The 6,281-nt window shown below is 38.0% G+C and overlaps 1 pseudogene; it reads right to left on the bottom strand.

Annotated features, from left to right (window-relative positions):
• Positions 1-4,030: 4,030 nt before the first annotated feature.
• On the bottom strand, positions 4,031-4,942 carry LOC101325235 (non-homologous end-joining factor 1 pseudogene; annotated as a pseudogene).
• Between the last annotated feature and the right edge of the window lie 1,339 nt (positions 4,943-6,281).

The following is a 6,281-nucleotide window of genomic DNA, read 5'->3' as shown; positions in this document are numbered from 1 at the left end:
TAGAATTTATTGTTCTTTTTCTGTAAAAATGTTAGTGGGATTTTTATAGTGTTTGCATTGGATCTATAGATTGCTTTGGGTAATAAGGACATTTTGACAATGTTAATTCTTTCAATCAATGAACATGGAATATCTTTCTGTTTCTTTGTGTCTTCTTCAATTTCTTTCAAAGAAGTCTTGCAGATTTCAGTGTAGAGACTTTTCACTTCTTTGGTTTCATTTGTTCCTAGTTATTTTATTCTTTTCTTTTCTTTTGCTTGTGATTGTAAATGAGATTGTTTTTTCTTAAATTTATCTTTCTGCTAGTTCATTCTTAGTGTATGGAAACTCAATTGATTTGTGTATATTTACTTTGTACCCTGCAACTTTACTGTATTCATTTATTATTTCTAATCACTTTTGGCATTATCTTTAGGGTTTTCTATAAATAAAATCATGTCATCTGTAACTAGTGATAGTTTTACTTCTCCCTTTCCAACTTGGTTATCTTTTATTTCTTTTTCTTGCTTAATTAGTATGAGTAGGACTTCCAATACTATGTTGAATAAGACAGACAAAAGTAGGCATTGTTGTCTTGTTTATGATCTTGAAGAGATAGCTTTCAGTTTTTCATTATTGAGTATGATGTTAACTGTGGGTCTGTCATATACGGCCTTTATTATGTTAAGATATCCTCCCTTTATACACATTTTATTGAGAGTTTTTAATCATAATGGGGTGTTGAATCTTGTCAAAGGTTTTTCTGTGTCTATTGACATAATCATATGACTTTTACTTTTAATTTTGTTAATGTCCTGTATCATGTTGATTAATTTGTGGAAATTCAGCCATCCCTGCATTCCTGGATTAAATCCCATGTTATCATGGTGTGTTATCCTTTTAATATATTGTCATATTTAGTTTGCTAATATTTCATTGAGGATTTTTGCATCTATGCTTATCAGAGATATTGGCCTGCAATTTTCTTTTTTTTGTTGTCCTTGCCTGGGTTTGGTATCAGAGTGATGCTGGCCTCATAGAATGAATTTGGAAGCTTTCCCACTTCTTCAATTTTTTGGAATATTTTAAGAAGGTTAGGTGTTAATTTTTCTTTAAATGTTTGGTAAATTTCACTCATGAAAACTTCTGCCCTTAGGTTGTTGAATTTGTTAGTGTATAGATACTCATCATATTATTTTATAATTCTTTGTATTTCTGTGATATTCATTTTCATTTCTCCTCTTTTACTTCTGATTTTGTCAGAGCCTTCTCTATTTTTTTCAGTAAGTCTATCTAAAGGTTTTTCAACTTTGTTTACCTTTTCTAAGAACCAGCTTTTAGTTTCATTCCTCTTTCTATTATCTTTTTAGTCTCTATTTCACTTATTTCCACTTTGATCTTTATTATTTCTTTCCTTCTATTGACTTTGGGCTTCTTTTTTTCTTATTTTTCTACTTCCTTTAGCTGTAAGATGAGATTGTTTGTTTGAGATTTTTCTTATTTTTTGAGTTGGTCTGCATTGTTATAAACTTCCTTCTTGGTACTGCTTCTGTTATGTTCCATAGTTTTGGTATGTCATATTTTCATTTGTTATTTTTCTTTGCATATTTTTTTCTCTTTTGATTTATTTGTTGACCTAATAGCTGTTCAGCAGCGTGTATTTCAGTCTCCACATATTTGTTACTTTTTTTAAGTTTTCTTTTTGTAGTGGATTTCTGGTTTCATACCATTGTGATCAGAAAACGTTCTTGGTAAGATTTCAACCTTCTTAAATTTATTTAGTTTTGTTTCTCAGCATATGGACTATACTTGAGGAAGTTCCATTTGCACTTCATAAGAATGTGTATTCTGCTGCATTTGGATGGAATATTCTGTAAAAATTTATCAAAGCCATCTGATCTAATGTTTTATTTAAGGTTGCAATTTCCTTGTTGACTTTCTGTCTGGATGATCTATCCATTGATATAAGTGGGGTCTTAAATTTCCATACTATTATTGTGTTGCTGTCAATTGTATCCCTTTTAGCCTGTTAATAATCACTTTATATATTTTGGTGTTCTTATGTTAGGTACATATATATTATTCACTGTTATGTCTTCTTGATGAAATATCCCCTTTATTATTATATACTATCCACATTTGTCTCTTTTTTCCTTTTTTGGCTTGAAATCTCTTTTGCCTGATATGAGTATGGCTACACCACTTTCTTTTGGCTGATATTTGCTTTTATGCTTAGAGTATAATCTTCCTTCTCTTCACTTTTAATCTATGTTTGCCTTTACAGCTGAGATGTGTCTCCTGGAGGCAGCATATAGTTGAGTCTTGTTTCTTCATCCTTCCATCCACTCTTTGTCTTTTGATGGGTGAATTCAATCAATTTATATTTAAGGTGATTATTGATAGATGAGACAGTATTGCCATTTTATCTTTTGCTTTCTGATTGCTTTATATCTCCATTGTTCCTTTTCTCTTGTGTTTCCATCTGCCATTTTTATTTATTTTTTAATGATGTTTTATTGTTTCCTCTTTTTTGTGCTTTTTTTTGGGTCTCTGCTCTATATTTATATTTTGTGGTTACCCTGAGGCTTGTGTGTAATTTCATAGATAAAACAGTCATTTTTCTGCTGGCAACATCTAATCTTCATTTACCTAAACAAGTTCTGTCCTTTTCTTCTTCCCCTCTTATGTTATTGTTGTGTTAAATGATCCCTTTTTATGTTGTGAGTTTGTTACTAAACTGAGATAGCTATAGTTATTTTTTAGCTTTATTTTTCCTCCCTTTAAACTTTATACTGTAGTAAAGTTTTTGAAAACCTTTTCTGATAAAGATTTGCAATTTTCTTGTTCTGTCTCTTTGTTACCTTGCTTACAGTTTTGTGTATTTTTGCTATTTTGTTTCTGGTAGAAGAGCTTATTTCAACATCTCTTGTAAGGCATATCTAGTGTAGATGAACTACCTCAACTTTTGTTTGTGTGTGAAACCTTTATTTTTCCTACAGATCTGAATCATAACTTTGCTCAATAGAGTATTCTTGGGTTATAGATTTTAGCTTTCAATATGTTGAGAATTCCATTCCACTCCCTCCTGGACTATAAGATTTCTACTGATAACCTAATGGGGTTTCCTTTCTAGGTTACTATCCTTTTTTTCCTGGCTGCCTTTAAAATTATTTCTTTGTCATTGACTTTTGACAATTTTAATTTATGCATGTTGGAGGTTTTTAGCATTGAAGTAATTAGGTGTTGTCTTAGCTTCAAGGACTTATATATTCAGTTCCTTCCCCAAGTTTGGGAGGTTCTCAGCTATTGCTTCATTGAATTATCTCTCTACTCCCTTCTCCCAATCTTCTTCTGAGATATCCATTATCCTAATGTTGCCCTTCCTAAAAGAGTCTGATAGCTCTCATAGCATTTCCCCCATGGTTTTTATATCTTATTTCTCTTTCCTCTTCTACTTGTATCATTTCTAGTTTTCTGTATTTGAACTCACTAAGTCTCTCTTCCACATTGGTCTGCTCTATTTCCAGTGCTTTCTAATGCATTCTTCACCTTGTTTTTTGTGTTCCTCAGCTCCAGAATTTTGAAATGGTTCTTTTTTTTCTTTTTCAGGAGAGTGTGAGTGCTTTTCATTCCATGCTAAAGAGGAGAGGGTCTCTGAGGAACACCTGGGACTGGGTAGGGACTCTTAAGAAAGGTAGACAAGGCTTCCTAAGCATGCTGTGCCTTTTTGAAAACCTGCCCCATATACTTAAAGTCCATGGTAGATCCTCGGTCTAGAGAACCTTCATCAAAAGAAAGGAGGGTATGGGATTCCCAGAGACTGGCTTCCAGTCGGACAGGGAAGGCCAGTGCCCGATGGATTGGAGCCAGGATTCCCTCAGTTAATAGTATCCATGCCTGTCAACATGAACTTCAGTTATCTTGCCCTTACAGTGGAGTCCCTGACTGTGTAACTCTGTGTCAGAGATGCTGCTGTCACAGGACCTCTTTTCAAGGCGACACTAGGAAACTACTCTCCAAGTCCATCCTCAGCAGTTGAGACAGTGACAGGTTAACTGAAGAGCCCCCCTAGCTTCTACCTCTTGACCTTCAACAACTGAGGTCTCTGCATAGGGCCTGAAGTAACTGTGGCTCTTTTTCAGGCACTGGGAAGGATGGTGCTGAGGAGACCTGCTCTTCTGGCTGATTCAGAAGCTGGCTATCTGTTCCTTGTGAGGAGGCACTGCTTGAGGTCTGGGGATCTCCAGTGCCTTGAAGCTTCTGTCCCACTTGGATCTTTTGTCTGGTGACTGCCATATACAGACTCTGTAGATTTGTGACAAAGGGTTTTCCATCACCAACACTGCATACCTCTGGTATTTTCTCTACCATAAATTGTTCCAAGAAGGAATTCTTTTCAAATGGCTCTGTCTTCAACTGATTTTGGCTCAGCATAGACCCACTGTCCTGGTAGTCCTGGATCTCTAGATCTTACATACAAAGCAATGTTGCTAGGTCCCTCACTTGGCACTGCAGTGACAGACTCATGCCCATCAGAGGACAAATCAAATGTTGGGAGAACAGTGAAAGGTTAGCTAGGATGCAGTGGAAATTCCAATAGAATGGGAGACCAGAGAGCTCACTCCACACCTGGAGTATCAGCACCTCTGCCACATGATCACAGGAGAATGTAGCTTTGCCAGGGCAAACACTGTCCTTCAACAATGGGCAAAGCAGGTCATACAAATGACAATGAAAAGCCTCAGGAGGAGCAGTCAGGTGTTTGTTCAGCTCCTTGGCTTGCTGGCTGATCACACTAGTGTCCACCTGTTCAGGCCACACCTGTTGAAGATCTGAAAGCAACAAGGCATAGCCCTGCTTAGTGATATAAGCCTTGGCCAAGAGGGAGTTCTCGGCAAGCTGTAGCCATGCCCACGGCTGCATCTGCAGGCCTTGCTCCAGTTCCTCCATCGTGAGCGGCCTCAAGAGCCCTCACTCTCCCCGCGGCAAGCTGGCCCACCCATGCAAACCAAAAGGCGAAATGGTTCTTTTTTAGAATTTTAATTACTTTGGGCTTCCCTGGTGGCACAGTGGTTGAGAGTCTGCCTGCCGATGCAGGGGTCACGGGTTCGTGCCCCGGTCCGGGAAGATCCCACATGCCGCGGAGCGGCTAGGCCTGTGAGCCATGGCTGCTGACCCTGTGCGTCCGGAGCCTGTGTGTCCGGAGCCTGTGCTCCACAACGGGAGAGGCCACAACAGTGAGAGACCTGCATACTGAAAGAAAAAAAAAGAATTTTAATTTCTTTGATAAAATATTTCTCTATCCATTAGTTTTATTCCTGAGTTCACTGTATTGCCTTTCTGAGTTTTCTTGTAGCTCCTTGAATTTCTTTATAAGAGCTACTTTGAACTCTTTATCAGTTTGTTTGCAATATTCCATGCCTTTGAGTTTGGTTGCTGGAGAATTGTTTTCTTTTTGTGATATCATCGTACCATGATTTTTCATACTGTTCATGGAAATGTGTCTCTGCTGTAGCATTTGTGTGATTTTGTCTGTATAGCTTTGCTTTTACTATTTGTCCTAGGGTTTTGTAGCATTTGAATTAGCAAACACCTTCCTTATTTCAGTAGGTTTTGTTTACTTTGTTTCTAACAGTTCAGCACATTGGTAATTAGAAGGCTTTCTGTTGTTTTCCAGAATGTGAAAGTATTGCATAGATTTTTTATTTCTTTTAGAAGAGCTGATTTGCTACTAAATTTGAGAACAACATTATTTTGTAAAAAGCTGGAGTTTAAAAAAGGCTGGTGGCAGAGTGGGGGGAGGTGTGTGCTTAGCACCCTGGGTTTTGGGTGTGTCCTTGGCCTGGTAGAGAAATCCTTGGGTGTTTGAGTCCCAATATCCCGTGGGTGAACCACTTGCTATAGTCCCAGGGCAGACAGCAGGAAATGTGTTCCTTCAGTTCTTTTTGTCTGCTTCTTCCCTTTCCTTTCCCCCTGCACAGTCACTGCAGTCTCTCCTCAAAGTGAACAACAGTTCCCTCCAACTGAAGCACCTATGGACTGACAGAACCCCACTCACATCTTTCACCCTCCAACTTCTCTACCAGCAAGGTCACAGCTGTCCCACAGCTACCTCTGCTGCCATGTCCCTGGGCTCTTCAGCTTCCTCCAAGGTCCAAGTCAGCTGAAAGAGGCACAGGTGGAAAGATCCATTGAGAATCTTCATGTGCTGTGCAGAGGCACCTCTGCTTCCTTATGGATAGTCAAATAACTGAATCAAATGGGAGAGAAGAGGAAATGACTTTATGTTGTCATGATGCTGA

This window comes from Tursiops truncatus, chromosome X (genome assembly GCF_011762595.2).
Source record: "Tursiops truncatus isolate mTurTru1 chromosome X, mTurTru1.mat.Y, whole genome shotgun sequence".
Classification (NCBI taxonomy): Eukaryota; Metazoa; Chordata; class Mammalia; order Artiodactyla; family Delphinidae; genus Tursiops; species Tursiops truncatus.
This window is presented reverse-complemented; position numbering and strand designations above follow the sequence as displayed.